Genomic DNA, 18,465 nt, shown 5'->3' on the forward strand with positions numbered 1-18,465 from the left:
CACGTATAGTGTAGCAATTAGTTCCTGGTCCTGTTTGAATCCACTTGAGATATGTGTACAATCTCAGTACTTCAAGGAGAGGGCATGCATATTCAAACAGGTCCTGTGTGCCTTTTGGTTGTTGGTATGCATACACAAACTGTTGTTTCTCCTCTCTGACAGTACTCCCCCCTGAACGTACAACTGCTTTTCTCTCTCCTCTTATCACCTGTCCACAGACACCCAGCTCCACATTGACCCCACACCCTACATCCTGCCACTTCACATATATCACCATGGATCAAACCCACATTAGCTTAATGGAACCAGTTCCCTCACGTCCTCAGAAAGGCTGGGGAGAGAGCGGCTGCACTCATGCAGGTCATGCAGACCTCTCATGTTCCTCTCAGATCTACAGAGGCACAGGAAGTACAGATTAAGGGTCAATTTGGAATTTCAATTTGGATTTTGTGCAAAGGACCACAACACACACACACACACACGCACACACACAAACATATTTCTCCCTGTTCCTCACAAGGATTGGCTAGCAAACAACACACAAACACTTTTCTATACTAACAAAGCCCCCTTCTCTCTGCCTGCATAGATACTATGGTATTTCCATCCTTGTCTAGATGTTTTCTGTCTTCCAGCTTCTCTGACCTTAAAAGCTTTTACCAACAGACCTCCCCCTGTATGTTTTGATGCTTCTTCTTTGTAGTATTGTGTCTTTTTTATGGAAACTCTGCTGTCATTTACACCGGAATTATTAAAGCCGATGATAAACAATTCAGATTGAACAATTCAGACTTGTGTTTTTGCAGAACAAAACCGAATGATACAGCGTTGTTTTAAACTGTGATGCATACTGATGTTGACACAAATGTTATCGGGAATGTGATGACTCAACAGCAGCCAGTTTGCCTCCATCTACTGAATGGATATGCTGTCACTGTTTTTTTTTGTCGGTGCAGCTGAATCCATAACCCTGCCACTAATGTGAACACACAGTGTTTTGCCGTTCTTTCATGTTGGCCATGCAGGAAACAAGCTTACAGTCGCATGGCTGCCAGCACCATGGCCCAGCCAAGTAAACCATCTGGCTCTGTTATGCAACACTGACCACCATAACCATTACTGTGTTGAATTCGCTATGCTTCTGTAGACCTGAGATGTAAACTGAGAAATACATCACTGATGTCAACTGGTTGTAGTGCAGCTTAGAGCCCAGGCAGTTCAGGTTAACGTTAAAGGTGTGTTTTTGTTGTTTAGTGCAGTAGTCTTATCATGTAGTCATGTAGCAGGGAATGCCCAGCCCTCCTGGTGCTAGTGCCTAGGTCTGAGAAGCCACTTCTTTTATGGATGGGTGTCCCTTGGTTTGATACATAATGCATTTCATCTGATCTGCATTCATAAATGGATGAGTTGCTAATAGTGATAAGGCTCATTTGCACTGGAGGACAGGAGGAGGTAAGGCAGGTGAAAGAGAGGGGAAACGATAGGAGGATTTATTTCTCCGTCTTTGTCCTATCTCATCTTCCTGATTAAGGTGGGGTACAAATCAAAAAGCATCTACACCTTCAGGGATGTTAATTAGATCTAAGTCAGTACTAGTTTACATGTGCGTAAATGTGAACATATCTGATATATATATCCACTGCATTGTTTGTACCTGGAAGCTAACTCTGATATCATTCAGACATCAACATGTTGTTGATTCAGTTATGGTTAGATGATTCGCCTGTTCACCCCAACCTACCAACTCCCCAACACACACACACACACACAGTTCTCATAACTCATAAACTCATCTCTGTCTTCCTGTTCATATCCTCACACTCTTGTTAATCACTCTCCTTACCAGAGGAGCATCTTTACGATGAGATCAGACTGGGTAAATCTCACTAAATGATTTGTCTGTTTGTGTGTATGTGTTAGCATTCATGCATTGCATAACTGTGCATTAGCTCATCTGTTAGTAGGACAGATTGGTGGCCTGTTGATTCATGGAATGTTGTATGCCATACAGGGACATATGTGTCTCACTGTATAGTTTAACGGAGATCATTGATGTTGTCCTAATGGGAGACGCACTGCCCTGTTCTCAGCAGTAGACTGTAGCACGTTTCCTGTATGTTAGCTACCTTTATTACTTTGTAATATGAGATTCTTGAACCTTTAAGATTTGCACAACATGATGATTTCTTCTCTGTCTTTCTTGTAGTGAAGGATGGTGATCTGGATTCAGATGGTAAATACAGTAGAGCAGAAAACTTCCCATAGCCCTGTGTTTGATGTAAAACCCACAGCTGAATTCACTGGTTCTAGACTGTCATGTCACTTAACTAGGACAACTAGGTTGTCTTCACGTGGAACCTGTGTTTGTAAGTTGTGTTTGTACACTGTAAGATATTCATCACACATTTTAGTGAAAAGCCAAGTTTTTAAATTTAATGATAGCAAGCAGCTTCATTTTGCAGCTAATGGGTGCTTTCAAATTCTAAACCCCATTTTAGGTCAACTGCAGGGTCTTCCTCAGTTATTTATTACTTTTTCACACATCATGACAATGATGTACAATAACCAACAAAAAATGAGAACTACTGTTATATTGACGATAAAAGTTTCCAGAGAGCACGTGGAGTTGGATGATTCCACCAACCCCCCGCCCCCATGAGGCTCATTAGCTTTTTGAGGGCAGCAGTCTGCTCGGAAGTAACAACAAGCCTCATTTAAACATGTTTTTCTTGTAATGGTTCTAATGATTTTTCTCTGTAAAAATGATTCATGAAAAGGATAACCCTACACCTGGTTTATAATATCACACTAGAAATAGAAACAAACATGGCAACTATATGGCTAGTAACTTTGTTTGAATTAATTTTGTTAATTAAACTGGCAGTAGAAGGGTACAATGTAATGACTATAGAATGATGATGTCATCGGACTTTAGATCTCGTCTTCCCAGGTGTCCGTCAAGTTGCTCCGTAATGTCTCTACAGTAGCCCAAAGTAGAAAAGCCAATGTTAAGCAGCACCAATGTCCTTTTGAAGATAGGACAGGGTGACCCTTCACTTCCTGGTCAAATTGAGCAGGTGATGCTCAGCTCTCAGTTCAGGTTTGTGCCCAGAAGATTCAGACGACCAGAGAGAGCGCGAGCAGCTTTGATTATAACGAGCCTGAGAATCACTGTCCCTGCTCAAAATGCTGTCACGCAATTACTCCTGAATGCTCTAATAACCCTGTGATATTCATGATTCAGCCCTCTTTTGTTCAAAAATCTAAATCTGCTCATTCAAAACAAAGCCTTAGAGGTTGACTTGCTGAGGTTTGTTTTAAGTGTTTGTCCACAGTGTACTTTCATACATACAGTGTATGTTGTGGTAGGATAGTGCCAGGACCTTAACTGTTGACATCCAAATACACATGTTTATGTTTGAGCATAGTAGATAAAGTATATACACCATAATGAAGACCAACACTACATTTTTTTTTTATCAACTATGTAATTCTTAACACAATGCCTTATAGCTGACATCCCATTCAATGAAGACGATGAAGAATCCATTGGCATTAATGACGATGACGATGAACACATAGGTAAAATGAATCATTTTCTTTTTTTTTTCTTTTTAAAGAAGGATGACAAAGTGGTTGAAACTAAAAATTCTGCTACCACAAATGAATAATGTGAATGTAAAAAAACCCCAAAACAACTGTGTTATTTTCAGGCATTTTCAGGTTGACAGTTTTGTTCCGAAAGTTGCACGTCGTTCCACTTTTTCATCCTTCATCTTCATGTAGACTAGCATCCATAGATACACACTGCCCCATGAACATCAGTAAATGAGCCTTAAATGCCTGCTTAGTTCCAATGACTGTCCCCATGAGCCCTGTGTTTTATCCAACCAGTTCCTCCTCCATTTTGAAGAAATGCTTGGAAAAACTCCCAGCCGTCAGTGATTGTCAGTCCATTGGTCTGCTGTCTGAGATCAATGTCTCTAGACAGCCTTCGTCTAGACAAACAGCCCTGCTGTCCGCCATTTAGCAGGGTCATCCACATCTAGCTCACCAAGCAGACTCATGTAATGAGATCAGGTCCTTCCTCACTCACTGGACTGCCACTGGACCACAAAACTACCATGCATTGGTATCGTGGGTGTGGGTGGGTGTGTGGTGATGATGTCAATAACTGAAGTTTAAAGAAATGGGTGCTTCCAAGATCATCAGATCTGTGGTCTCTGTGTATTTGTGTACACTGGTCATGCTCACAGCCATTTGTGTGTGTGTGTGTGTGTGTGTGTGTGTGTGTGTGTGTGTGTGTGTGTGTGTGTATTTGACGATCTCTCTGCTACACTCCATTAACAGGTTGCCTGGGCCCATCCCCCCCACACCCTCTCACCTCCCCTCTCTATACTCATTCCCGTGCTCACCCCCTGTATTTGTTTCTGCTCTTCCCTTTCATTGATGTAATCTGATCTCATCATCTGGATGGACATGTCTTGAAAGGCCACTTACTATCACCATGGTAACGGACAGGGACACATGCCACCGTAACCTGGTCAAGCTTTTTGCACACTTGTGTGCCCATACACACCCAAACTTGCACATACAGAAACAGTCACACACGTACACACTTGTTCAAACTCAGGTGCAAAGGTAACACACAGGATCACAAAAATGCACTCAAAGGAGCAGATGTGTGTATCAACACGCTGCCGCCCTCCCTCCAGGAGCATGAACTGCCCATTCAGGACATTCGTCTCCTCAACAAGGTGACACATTTAAGAGCATGCTTCCGTAACAATGTATTACATCTTTCTCTCACACACACACACACACACACACACTTACATACACACACACACACCACCACATCCACCTTCTCCAAACGCCATTATAAATCTTGCAGACAGCCATGAAAATGAAACCAGCGCAAGTAACGTTGAGATTAGACATTCACAAACATGATTAATGGGGTTTGGCCGCACCCAGTGTGTGCAGAATATTAACACTGCTATGGGCAGTGGAGGATACCTGAACCAGTACTACCGACACAAACACACACACACACACACGTACTGGGTTTTAATGGATAATTTGTGGTCTAGCTTCACACAGGTACAGAAAGCAGTTACTATTTGCTGTTAGGATCTCTGCGAACACACAAATACACACTCCCTCAGCCGTTTACTAATGCAGGCACACTGATCAACTGTCCTAGAGCTGCAAAAGCTTTCTGAACCCCTTGTCTGAACATATGCTTCTCTTCTCATGTACTTAATCATCTCCAACAATAGCTACGCATATACGAGCATTGATGTGCCTGTGTGTTTTGAACAAGGCCAAGAGCCAGTAGTTTATACGAAGCCCAATGTATTATGTTTTAGACCACACAGCTTGCTGTTGTTAAGACTAAAATGCATATGCATCTGCCCGTTACCAAGCAACAGGTGCTTAGTGCACTACAGCTCTGATATGCCATTTTAGGACAGAAATAAAAATGATAAAACATTATGCCTTTAGTGAGTTTCAAAAAATCTGTTTGATCCTGAGAAACGATTTATTTTACCTGCATATTTTTCCTTTGAGTTTATTTCCTTTTAGGAATACTCCTCCTTCCTTTTCTTTTTTGTTTTGTCTGCTACTTGTAAAATCAGATTAGATGAGAGTCTGTTTGCTCACTGTTGACTTTGGAAAAGATATCATTGTTGGCTTCCCACAGTGAGCTTAGGTTGAATTAATTAGACTTTTTCTGTCTGGCAGTTGCATGAAGTGGACAGTCTGTGAATGTATGTTTGAGCTTCTCTCTGTTGCTGAAGTGTGTGTGCACATGTGCACATGTGTAAGTTTATGTCTGCCTGTGTGTTTGGCCTCTTGTGTGTTTGTCTTTGTGCAGCACAGTGTAAGTAATTGCCTCCCACAAGTTAGATAAACAGCATCCTTCTAGTATTCAGAAACCAGCTGTCCTAGTATCCAAGGCACATGTGGAAAAAATGTCTTACTCTCTCCATCTCACTCTGGCCTTATTGTCTCGGTCTGTCTCTGTCTTTTTTCTTGTTATCCCTTATACATGTATGCACACATATGTGCACGTACACAATATACATGTATTTTTAGCAGTAGAAGCAGATGTGCATGGGGCTTGTGCAGGTTTGGTGATTTTTAATAATTTATGTTGCAGTTAATGTTCTTAATGATACTTAGTTAATGTTCTGCAATTGTGTCTATGTCATCCACTCATTTATTAGCACCTTATTAACACAGTGTGAGGCCATATTTATCAATTATACAACCTTTGAGCCGAGATCAGTGTATTAATACACTGATCTCGGCTATAAATTGATTTGTACAGTGTAACAGCTTTTTTATTCATGTAAACCAGATTTTCTCTTGGCAGATTGAGGCTCATGTGACCATTTAAACATTATTTCAATAACTGTGTTATTAGGCCACAAATATAGTACAGATGGACATTAAACTTGGATTGAGTTACAGAATTCAAATAACTAAAATGTAGCTATATCATGCAAAAGAATAGGTATGATTTGGACAATGCTTACATCCTTACTTAAGGACAGTATTCTATCAAATGAGTTCTTTTTCAGTTTTGTGTTTTCTGTTACGAGGTAAAAGATTAAGTTCCTAAAAAAAATTAATTTAAGGCTAAACTGAGGATAGAACTCTTTAAACACACACTCTTACATTTGTGAGCTCACCTTACCACTGATTAAAAGTGCTTCCTACCTGGTAGATGAACCGTAGATGTGACAAGTGGAACCAAAAGAGAGGAGAATAAAAATCTATGATACTTAAACAGAACTTTTCAAACAAGATACTGTCTGTTGAATCTGTGTTCTCATGTCCCCTGCCAAACCCTAAGAGGAAAGCCTGAGAGACCACGAAGATGTATAATAGCATAGTGTAGTCTGCATGGGGGCATTTGAGGAAAAAGTGCGTTGGGGATGAGAGGTTTATAGTGTGTGTCCCATGCTCCCAGGAGAAATTAATGGTATCACAGTATGGACCTGAGGCTAGTTTATTAACAGATTTCATTCGCTGGCCATTCATATTGTTCCAAGTGTGTGTGTGTGTGTGTGTGTGTGTGTGTGTGTGTGTTATTGATACTGGACAGGGCCACAAGCCTAAGGCAAGGACATTGATGTCACAGCTAACCTTCTAGCTGTCCAATCAGAGTAGCAGCGGGGTGCAAAGTCCCGCCCACACACCTACTTGCTCCCTGCTGAACACGCCACCTGTCCTCCTATTTCACTCTCATCCTCTCTGTTTGTTTGTTGTGTTTTTTGTTTTTTTTTTCCAAAAATGGCCACACGGTGCTCACAGGATCGTCCCACACTTAGCCTCTCACCGAAATTAAAACCCATGCCTGCCTAACCTACATGTGATTTACTGAGCCTCACGCAAAATGCTAATTAAAAACACAGCAGTTGCAGAGTTAATCAGTATATGAATAAACATGAACAGGAAAACTGCTGCATAAACAGGAGCCATTGACTGACGCAGTTACATATTCAACAGAAACACCGATGTGCTTTAGATTTACAATCACTTTGTTATGTACAAAGAGAAGCACACTGTTTGAGTTGGGCACGGCGAGGGACAGTGCTGAACTGACTGAGTGGCTCCAGATGGTTGTTAGCAACAGGCGTTTTCTATCCTGCACAGTGTCAACCTACTTTGAAGTCATGGATATAAAAATGCGCATTGAAAGGTCGTGTCCTCACCCAGTATTGTCAAGTAGAATAGCTTTTAACAAATTTTAAAAGCCTGATGTCTTGACCTCCTCTTGTTTAGCTCTCTCTCTCTTGTCAACTGCATGCACAATCTCCCTGAAAGGAAAAACAATCAAACAAGAATGGAATCTGAGATTGTCCTTGTTGTTAACATCATTCTGTTCAACCCCATGACCACTCGCCGCTTTAACTCCCCCATGCCGCCACATGCAGTAGCAGACAGCAACAGGCGTTTTTGTCATGTAATAATAAGTAGCCGAGGCTGGAGCGTGGGCACTGGTCAGCTCATGACAGCATGTTCATTTATCATGGGATAAACACCATCATTTATGTGACGCCATGACTGGTCAATCAAACGATCAGGTGTGTGATTAACGACTCCACAACAAACAATCTATCACTGATCTATTTAACAATCAACAGGCGATCAATGGTTGGTGTACAGCTAATCAATCACTGGCATACTCTGATGGAAGACTCCATTATTGTTTTTGCTCCTTGCTGATCAGTTTACCAGGTTATATCTTCCAGATATAATTGTGTCATATCAGTTCACATCACTGCTATGATGTAGATTTTCTTGTATGTTAACGTGCATACAGCTCACTGATTTTTCACCTTTGTATTTGATAAAGTTTGTTTCCATTTCCGAGCTGGGTTTTTATGTGGTATAAGAAAAGACAGAGGGTAACTGTTAGGTAGCCTGTTCTATTTTTGTCTAAACCTGAGGGCTGATACAGAAGAAGAGAAAGAAAGAGAAATGGAATAAAAAGCAAGCGAGAATGAAAGAAGAAGGATGTCATGTAGGTCCCCTGAAGCCTGAGAGGGAGGGAGGAGATGAGATGAGAAGAGAAGAGGGATCCCTCCGAGTCAGCCTTGGAGTTTTCCTCCCTCCTCTCTTCCTCCTCCTCCTCCTCTCCCACTATAATTTACAACACTTCCGCCCTCCCCTCTTTTCCTTTTTTTTTCTTGCTGCAGCACTTTTCCTTTGATCCACTCCTTTCTCTCACTTTGCTGTCATTCACAAAAAAAGGCATTTCTCATTCTTTCCATATATTTTTTAAAAATCTTTTCCTCAAACTTGTCAAGTCTTTATTTCATTCAGCCCCCACCCCCTAGACTCTTGGTCTCAGTTGAATACTGATGAGCCAGACTGCGCCACTTCTTCGCCCTCTTCTAAGCAAAAGAAGTCCTGTGAGGACAAGCACGCTGCACACATCTGACTCAGAGCAGTGTGACTGTCCCTCCTTCTTCGTATTTATTGGCTCTCTACTTCATCCAATCTTGGGTCTACTCTGGGGTCCACTCTCCTTTTTCCACATCACCTTCTTAATTGCTAGCCACCTCCACTTCTCCTAGACCATGTCCACCTCTGTCCTTAAACTTAATTTTATTAGCTATTCATCTCTACATTTTTCTGCTTCTCTTACGTACTCCTGCTATATGTGTGGTTCCTTGTGTCTTCTGTTCACCCTTCAGAGCAGTGGCATGTATTCTCCTACTCCTGTATGATTAGTAATCATGACCATCCTTGTTGCATGACTGTACATAGTCATCCCCCTTTCTCTTCCTTATTGTGTGTGTGTGTGTGTGTGTGTGTGTGTTTGGGTGTCTCTGGTTGTGTCTCCCTTGTTTCATAAAGATGCAACTCTGCTCTCTCTCTATTACACTGAATTGAACCGAGGTTTAATAAAGAGTGCAGGGATCCAAATCTAATAACAGCTCCACTCTGGTTATTGGCATGCTCTCCACACTCACCTTCACACACTTTGCATTATGCGCGCACGCACGCACACACACACACACACACACACACACACACACACACACACACACACACACACACACACACACACACACACACACACATGGTTATGCAGGCTGAGATATGTACTTACTCTTTATGCCCGAAAAACCTTACTCAGCACTCTTATTTCACATTATATTACACTTACTGTTCATCACATTCAAACAGTAGTGCTGTGATTGTTTTCAGTAAATTCTTGTCTCAATTTTTTTTAAAAGAAGAATATATATAATCATCAGTAATATGAATATTATAACTCAGTGGGTAGAGGCAAGTTTTAGAACAGTTTGTCAAGTTCAGAAAAAAACATTACTTTACTGTAATGCAGCCTTTATAACCAGGAAAAGATAACACTTACGACGTGTCACGAGACGATCACGTAAGACGACATATAGTTTATAGCCCGAGTCTCTGCCAAAAAGAACACAACTCAAAGACTACAGCTGAAGGCCAACTATATTCTGTGCCTGTGTGAGAGATGATACTTGCTATGGCACAAGGTAGAGTTAGTCCGTATTTGAAAAAAGGGACCCGAAACAGTCAGGATCTTACAGTACATCTTTTTCCATTTCTCTTCTGCACTGATTCACTTCACCAATCACCAACATGTCCTCATCAACAGGCTCCAACTTGTGTCACCTTTGCTGGACAGACTGTAAGAAGTAGGGCCAAGACACTAACCAACAGCTACGACGTTGGTGTTGGTGTCCTGGAGTTTCAGAGCCCTTACATTAAAGACTCACAGAAGCCACTGAGAGCAGAGCACTGAGTATGAAGTGAACAGTAGGGAGCAGCAACAGAATTGTGATGAAATTAGCCTGTGTTTTGTCAGACGACTCCTGGTGGCAATTCAACTGTGTGTAAGCACAGTATTTACCTGCTAGCTTAATAATTGCTCTAATTTTTTCAGTCTGTCCCTATGCTATAATGTCTGCACGTGCAACTGGCTGCAGCAAATGTACAGCGCGTCTCTTTAAATTGGATTTTCCTTTAGGATATACAGTGTAATTGCAATGAATGTCTTCCTTAAGACCACAGTTAAAAAGGAGAGACAAGGCAAGTGACAGATAATTGTAGAGTATTAAAACAAAAAAGCATTAAGAATAGCATGCAGCAGCCAGAGAGACAATTTAAGAAGTAGTCTACAGTGGAACCATGAAGCAGCATATCTTCTTTCATAATTAAATATTTGCACCATATGGCCCCATTACGTTATTTGACTGCTTTAATATATCCTGTTATTTTCATGTGGTAAGTAAATGTGGTATGAAATGTTCCCCTTTTCGTTTTCTTACAGCAGATCCAGTGTATGGAAATCCTATCATGCAGTTTATGGAAATCGAGCTGTATTTTGGCTTTGGCAAGTTTGGCACCCCTGTCTGAATCAGTGTGAGTGCATCAGTGGCAGAAAGCCATCAGCCTCTTTCAGCACAGCCGCAGCCTTTATAGTCTGTTCCTGCAGGCAAATACGGGAGTCTGATACACCCGCTGTTACCTGTGGAAAATATGTTTGTGTGCTCTGACAACTCTACTCCTTCCTAAGCAGCTGTCACTCATTCATTCATGACAGTCGGCCTCACTTGGTATGACTGCATGAATGAGTGTATTTTTTTTCTGCGTGTGGTTGCTTGTTACACAGAGAAACAAAGACAATGAGGGGAGAAAGAAAATGAATGACTCAGCTCAAAGTAATAGAGCGAAGCAAAGCAAGTATTAAAATGAGCTCAGTCGGCTGTCACACACACAAATACAAAGACGCGTGCACACACACACACACACGCACGTACTCGAGCAGGAATGCATTGAAGCTTGCAGGCAGGGTGTGTGTGAAGAGTATAAATAGCTCTGCATCCTCACTGATGCTATTTTTAAACCAGGAGCCGTGACTGACTTCACCAAGGGCAAAACTCAGAAGTAACACACACATACACACACACACACACACACACACAACAAACTGTACCAGACTTTCCACCAGACAGCAGACTTCTTGGACAGTCATGAATAACTGTGCGTCTGTTGAAACATAGCTCTTTCCTTTTGTCAGCTTGTGTCTGTCTTTAGCTGGCTCTCATCTCTCTTTGTCATTGCTGAATGCAAGCCTCTTTCTGTCACATGCTTTCCCCTTTGTTTCATTCCCCGGGGCTCTCTATTATGCTACTCTCCTTTCTGGTCACATTTCATGCTTCGTTTGTATGTTATTTCTATAAAAGCTGAGAATTTTCCATTAATTCTCAGTGAGATGTTGTACTATCTACTGTGGGAACACACTGTGAATTTCTATCGGGCCTTACAGTACAGTTCCAACTTGTACTGACAAATGTCAGTTCAGTAGAAATTAGGCAAATCTCTATTTCTGCCATTCTTAATGTTGCTGATTTCTTATGATCAGGCATAGGTGGGACAAGGTAGCCAGATGGCTACGCTAAATAGACGAATAGCTTCACCTGACTCTTCCTTGGGTGACGTTTGTAAGCAATGCCTCTTGAGCTATAACCAGCAACATGGCGGACGAGGGGCTTGAACCTAATAAAAACCATATTTAAAGCAATATTGTTTGTTGACGCTGCCACTAGAGAAACTCAGAGGTTATTTCAAGACCGGCCTCTGTGTTTTGCCTTCTAGTGTCACTGCCATTATTGCCATGGCAGCTCAGTGTCTGCATCATGGGTAGCTGAATTACATGGCTCATATGGATGACAGTCTTAACATTATTCATTGTGTTATAAACATTGTGTACGACAATAGCCCAGATAGGCAACTAAGAAATAGGGAACGAAACTTGACCATCCACCTCATTTCAAATACTGTTTAATATACAATCGTGCTGTACTAGCTAGCTAGCATAATCGATCAAGAACTGCAGTTAATCATTACTCGTTACCTTTTACATGAGTAAAAAAGATTGTTCATTCATGAATCAATATTACCACGCAGATTTTTGCGTAGTGCTCTATAGTGACTAGATCACTATTTAATTTCTCGTGCTGGGTCACTTTCAGTTTGTTTGTCCCAATTCATATAATATGACCCCAAATAAATTCTATACCTCTGGACTAGACGTTGAGCTGATTGTTATATGTCAGTGTTTGTGTTAACAGTGATATCAAAAAAAAAAAAAAGAAAGTTGAATTTGGCAAAAGCAGCAGTAACCCACGGAGCCATCCTGTTAGGTGTAGACATCACAGACTGCTCGTGTCAGTGTGATGGTGTGGGGAATGTCTTTGCACATTAGCACATTGGAGTTCCCGATGCCCACCGAAGAATAGCTGAACAACACAGAATATCTTAGCACTGTTGTTGACCATGTCAGTCCCTTGTGGCTGCAGTCTATCCACTCCACCAGCATGATGATGCACCATGTAACAAGGCACATATCGCCATTCTACTGAGCATTGTTTGGATGGACAGGATAGGGTCTCAACAAGACCGTACAGCTGTTGAAATTGCTGTAACTACGCAACACAGACACCTCCGCATTTTGCAATAAACCTGTGTCTTGTTGAATCATTTCCAGACAAGTTACTGCTGTTCTCGAGGAAGCAATATATGCTACTACTGTACAAAAGAGTATTGTAAGGTACAGTCTATAATTGTGTGCACTGTATGTGTTTGTGTGTGACAGTGTGTATAAATTCATGTCAACATAAGCTGTGTCTTATCTCCCACTAGTTTACCTGTGGAGGTGATTATGAACCAGCGTGTGGCAGCTCACTGCTTCTCGTGACACATTCAAGATGGGCCTGAGTTGTTATTATACAACAGAGAGAAAAGCTGGTGCCCAGCTGAGGTGTTAATTGTCTTATGTGGTAACCTGTTGTTTAGTTAAACCCCAGTAGACCCCATAGAGTATAACAAAGCAGAAATACAAAAATGATTGTATTGTTTTGCGCTGAAGTAACTCTTCTTAATATTCAGTCTCCTTTATTTCTTTTCTTTATATAATTATTCATAGAGAAGGCTTCCATTAAAGACACAACTGAATTCTTCATTTTGACCAACCTATCCAGCTATCCAGAGCTGGTTACCAATTTCCCCAAACTCTGAAATGTTAAAAAGAAAATGACGATTCAGTATGAGCATCAGGCTCTTATCAGACCCAATTTTTATTTTCCCTCGTCTGTCCTCCTGTATTAAAATTATCCTCCTTTGTTATATCTGTGTTTACAGAATCCATTCATCAAATCTGACGATTATATCATTATTATATTATGTGTCTTGAACCACTGAAAAAGTATTACTGTATATATAGTTTTCTCCTCTACTCAGAGTATAGTAGAAGGATAATGGCTTTCACACGGCCCTCAGCAACAGTTCTCCAGATTATCCAGAAACCTGTAGAAGCGTATACATGTATTGGAGGCTCTCTCTGCACAGTGACCAGTGATCTTTCAGCCACTTAGCGAGAAATACTTAACAACATGCTCTGTGTAAATGAACAAATATGGCTATCTGAAGTCACCTTCATTAGAAACCACAGCCAGTGTTTTCTTCAGTTTCATCTATAAAACCTGGGTAGTGACTGCTTTGCAATGTGTTTGCAACACAGTTTGTTTTGGAATTTGATCTGTAAGAACCCTTAACTTCTAGAAATGTTAAATGTTCATTGTAAAACAATAACTTCAGCCCAGCTCATTGTGACAAATGTTCCAGTAGTACTAATAATGCAATAATAACAGCTTGAGTGTAGGCAGGTCTGTTCCCACTACTATCTCCAGCTGTAGCTCTGCACATGGCAGTGCTCCCAAAGCGGTCTGGTCAATTCAGCACACACGTTATAAATCCTCTTGTACTGATATGCACTGTTTGATTTCCTTTCTGCCACTTGGCTCCCATGAGCTCACATCTGATTCACAGGGACAGTTGTCATGCCAACACAGCAGAGTGGCAGTGTAAGGTAGAGGATACTCACACAGCAGGAGACTCTCAGTCCATGTGAGGACATGCACATAATGTACATTTATGCCTCTCTGCTGTGTGGACATAAACTGTACATGCATGTGGATTTACTGTCTGTACGTGACAGATATGAAGTAAAGCAGCTGACTCTGATAGTGTGGTGTTTGGCCTGTAGCAACAGACTTACTGCAAGTACACAGGATCACTTCACACTGTGATTTAGCCAAAATAACCCTGGCTGTTTTGATTAAGGACTTATGTAGAGTGTAAGAGTGGCAGTCAGATTTTGTTTACCGTGTTTATTTTCTCCTCTGTGTGTTTATGCCGACTCTCTGCTATCAAATGCTGAAGGCACTGTGAGGATTATTATGCTTGTTATGTATTAAAATACTTTGCAAGTGTGTGTGTGTGCGTGTGTGCGTGTGTGCGTGTGTGTGTGCGTGTGTGTGTGCGTGTGTGTGTGTGCGTGTGTGTGTGTGTGGCTGTTTCACTGACCTTTTCTTGACTTCCCTGACAAGCAATTAATTGGCTTGATTACAGCATTTAGAGTGCCTGAGGTGTGTTTGAGGTTAATTGAAGGAGGATGTTTGTATGTGCAACTCATGTGTGAAGGAATAGTCTGCAGTATGAAGGTGAACATGGATATTTTGGATGTGTAAAGTAGTATATTTTGCTTGAATTCTGTGCTCAAGTCTGTCCATATCTTTTGGTGTTGGTGTCAAGGATCAGAAATGGATTGCAAGTGAGGGATTAAGGGAGTGAGGGAAGTGAGCGAGGGTACCCTAGAAGATCAATCAAAGGTTTCACCTTTTTATTTTTTTTTCATGCCGGCACTTGTCTACCGCAGGAAGACCATTATAGTATAGACGGACACACTGACAGAGACAAAGAGGGGAGTTGGAAACGATGACCGGGAAATCATTCAGAAACGCAGCAAAGGGGACGGGGGGGGGGGACTTGAATAGCAGAGAGAGAGAATAAAGGTTTCAGACAAGGGAAAACAGAGATGGAGGGAGTCTTTTCTCAGGAGACAGGTGGGGTAAAGATGTGTTAAGCTGTGATCAGAGAGGGGGATCAGCCCATGTATCCTCTGTCTGCTGAGCGTCATGTTTTTTACTGCGGGAAGTCGATAAACAGCCATTCTCCCCTCTTGTACACCACTTCTCTCCTAGCTTGTGTAAAGGTGAGCTTTGGATGGCTTGCAGCTCAAGTTCACAACTGAACATCAAATTTGAAAATCATGAGCAGTGTAGGATACAACTTGTTGGGATAGCATACTTATTTTCTCTGGATTGCCACTGACAGGAATCGTTTACATGTCTGCTCAAGACGAGTAATTGTTTTGTTTAGGCCAGGCATTTTGGCATTGAATATTTGCTCTTCTCATTAACACTTAGTCAATCACAAGCTAAAGGTTTGCTCTAGGACTGGGCGATATGGCCTAAAAATTGAATCTTGATTTATGATTTTAAACTTTTTTTTTCCTTCTCAATAGCAAACTTTAAATTCCAAATTAATTATTAAAAGTAGTATTAAAAGTATTGCATTTATTTGAATGCTTTTATTTTTTAACAAAATTGCCCTGCCATTTTAAACAGAGCACTTTCAAACTCACATGAAAATGTGTCCCTTTTTGATAAAATGCTTTTGTAAACATAAATTTAACATGTCAGATTGCTTGCTGTTATAAAAACAGATCAGTTTGTGTTAACACAACTTTCATCAATTACTTCATTTTGCAAAAAGTGCCTTTTGTTTAAATATAAACTATATCCCTGAATATATGTAAACTAAATTAAACATCTGCATGCTGCGTGGTAAACATGACATGTTGGTAAATGTACAGGACATGAGGTGTGTGCTGGCTGTCTTTAACACATTTTTGTCCCGGAAGACGAGCCTGTCTGCTTCCTCTGGTTTGAGACATCATGCCCAGTTGCGGCCTCATAGATTGAAGATTTTTAGCATGTGGGTGAACCTCCGGCTTTTCCACTGTATATACGGTCATGATATCTATAGCGATATGCAACCTGACTACTTCTGTAACAGCTGTCCACCGGGACCCTTTCTACTCATACGGGTCACAATGATTAAATGATTCCACTAGTATTGGCTGCTTTTTAGCGGGTGTTTGAGGGCTGCCGCGGTCTTGTGCATCTCGTAGCGAACAATTGTCCCACTGTGATGCAGGCGTCTGTTTGAAAGACTGAAATAAATGTGTCAGTCCGCTGTCTTTAGTTACAACAGCCTTTGAACATTGGTTTGTTCGAGGTCCGATGCCACAAAACCAAGCTACTAGTGAGACAGTGCCTTTTTAGGAACGAACTCTTGGCTTGCTGCATGTTGTGTTTGTTTCTCTGTGAACAGTCAGTGTGGGGGGAGGGCGAAGCTCACTATGAACTATGGGAGCCCATGTGGAGCAGCCGCGAAGCAAATGATTTTTGCTGACTTTTGCCGAAATTTTGCCGACTTACCACCCAGCCCTAGTTTGCTCCGTGCACCAACAGCACAGTTGCAACACAGAGTAGAAGGAGTCATTTCACTTATCTTGTAACGTAAGTCAGGAAAGTTGGTGGAGGGTTTGTTGTCAAAGCAAAAAGCAGAAGCACCTATTTGGCAATATTTTGGATTTAAACCCAATTCAAATAGAATTCCTGATAACGTTAGTGATGGGAAAGGAGGTGTGCAGCCTGTCACCTGCTATGGATAACTGAGGCTGCTTGTTGTTTCATTGCTCCTACAGGCTGTATAAAACTACTCCTTGATATATTTCAGAGTGATGTGATGTCAAAGGGACCATTGTTTGATCTGAAGATGCATCTTTGTTAAACGATAGTGGCGATTTTCTGTGAGTAGCCTACATCAGCCCACACCTTCATAATAAAAACCACCTACTTGTGGTTCACCAGTTTCATGCTTTTAATGTGAAGCTGCAGCAGTAAATGTCAGGCCTTAATGTTGGACTGTACTTCTGTAGCATCTTTCTAGTCATACCAACCACTTAAAGCGCTTTACAACACAAGTCACATTCACCCGTTCACACACATGTTCATATGGTGGTGGCAGAGGCTACAATGCAGGGCACCACCTGCTCATCAGGAGCAGTGACCATTCATACACACAATAAAAACACACTGATGGAGGGGCTAGCAGGAGCAATTTGAGGCCCAGTTTCTTACCCAAGGGCACTCTAATATTTAGACTTCAGGGGCCAGGAATTGAACCACTGAACCTCTGATTGGTTTAGAATTCCATTCACCTTAGCTACTATAATACTAATACAGCGCTCTACAGACAGTGAGTGTGTTTTCCTGTAACAAGTCTGGTGTAATCATTGTTTTCATGAGTTTATGAGCTGGTGGGAAAATTTCATCACCGCTGCAACGCTGATTGCTTATATAATAATATATTACCAAAGGAGACGACAGTCAACTGGGACATAATCTGGAGAAACATGGTTGATTTGAACATGTGTACTGAAACACACTTTCCTGTGCTGCCTGGCCTGTTTGTTCCAGTGTGTCCCTGAACAGGATGTGAATGGACATGAATGTTCAGGTAAATAAGACATGAGCACAGCAAGGAATCTTGTGAATGGCTGATATTTGAACTTTTTACTATCATGTCACTATCAAGTCCAGTTGGCTGCTTCTCATAGTGCCCCAGGTTACACCACCGTGACATGTCCCCATGCCACAGCAGAATATAGTTTTGGGGGAAGTAGACTACATCATTTAACAGGCTGTCTGCTGGCTGCAACATCATACTGCCGTATCCTAGCAACCAGTTTAGAAGAAGGGCTCGCTCAGGCAAAGCTTCAGTTCCAGCTGGTGATCTCTGAGGAGCGTGTGTGTCTGTGTGTGTGTGTGTGTGTGTGTGTGTGTGTGTGTGTGTGTGTGTGTGTGTGTGTGTGTGTCTGTTAGCTTGCTAGGATAATGAATGAGTGTTGTAGAAATGAGCGTGCTGGCTCAGTCCTGTAGGGAAGATCAATATCAACTGTACATTCATCTCTAATTACCACAG

General features: G+C 41.5%; 1 protein-coding gene across 2 annotated transcripts in view; it reads left to right on the top strand.

Moving 5' to 3' along the window:
* The window catches only part of shank3a (SH3 and multiple ankyrin repeat domains 3a), a 170,446-nt gene that overhangs the window by 109,194 nt on the left and 42,787 nt on the right, over positions 1–18,465 (top strand). The gene's annotated exons all lie outside the window — the stretch shown is intronic.

The sequence above is a fragment of the Acanthopagrus latus genome, chromosome 8 (assembly GCF_904848185.1).
Source record: "Acanthopagrus latus isolate v.2019 chromosome 8, fAcaLat1.1, whole genome shotgun sequence".
NCBI lineage: Eukaryota > Metazoa > Chordata > Actinopteri > Spariformes > Sparidae > Acanthopagrus > Acanthopagrus latus.